This window comes from Harpia harpyja, unplaced genomic scaffold, assembly GCF_026419915.1.
Source record: "Harpia harpyja isolate bHarHar1 unplaced genomic scaffold, bHarHar1 primary haplotype scaffold_52, whole genome shotgun sequence".
Taxonomy (NCBI): Eukaryota; Metazoa; Chordata; class Aves; order Accipitriformes; family Accipitridae; genus Harpia; species Harpia harpyja.
In genome coordinates, this window is record NW_026293413.1 from 1,294,530 (window position 1) to 1,295,672 (window position 1,143).

The window sequence follows — 1,143 nt, forward strand, 5'->3', positions numbered from 1 at the left end:
AGCCGAAAGATTAGACCAATTTTTGGGGCCCAACATTTATACCTGGGATGAAATACAGGCAATTTTAGGAATATTATTCACATTAGAAGAGCGGGACATGATTCGGAGAGCTGGGATGAGAATATGGGACCAGCAACATCAGGCGGGCCCGGCAGCAGACCAAAAGTGGCCTAATCAAAGACCCAATTGGGATAATCAGAATCCTGAGCACCGAGCTAATATGGCTGATCTCCGTGCAATTATTATTCAAGGAATTAAAGAATCGGTCCCTAAAGGTCAGAATATCAATAAAGCCTTTAGTGAACAACAAAAGAAGGATGAGACTCCTACTGATTGGCTAGAGCGATTAAGAAGGAGTCTCCAGTTATATTCAGGAGTGGACCCTGCAACTCCTGTGGGTCAAGCATTATTAAAGACCCAGTTTGTGGCAAAATCTTGGATGGACATTAGAAAGAAATTAGAAAAGATGGAAGATTGGCAAGAGAGGGGATTAGATGAGCTGCTCCGAGAAGCTCAGAAGGTTTATGTAAGAAGGGAGGAAGAAGCACAAAAGAGACAAACAAGGATTTTGGTAGCAGCAGTGAGGGAAGGGCAAAAGGGAGCTTTTGCAGCCATGAGAAGCCAGGGGGGAGGTCCAAGAGATAGATCTAAAAGGACCCCTGTGCAACTATCTGAAAGAAAGACCGTGAAAGACACAAGGGACGTGGAATGTTTCTATTGTAAAAAGAGAGGACACATGAAGCGAGATTGTAGAAGGAGGATAGAGGATGAAAAGATGTTTAATGAGGATTAGCGGGGTCAGGGGCTCTATGTGCTGAGGACCCCAAAAGGAACAGAGCCCTTGATAACTTTAAAAGTGGGTCCTCAGCAACAAGAAGTGGAGTTCCTAGTGGATTCCGGAGCTGAAAGATCTACGGTACAAACTTTACCTAGAGGATGTAAAATATCTCCCGAAAGAGTTAATGTGATAGGAGCAAAAGGTGAACCCTTCAAGGTTCCTGTCATACGAGATGTAATGATTGAATCAAAATGCAAATTTGGGGTTGGATCATTTTTGTTAGTTCCCGAAGCAGAATATAATCTATTGGGGAGGGATATGATTGTGGAATTGGGAATTAACCTAGAAGTAAAAGATAAAGAAAT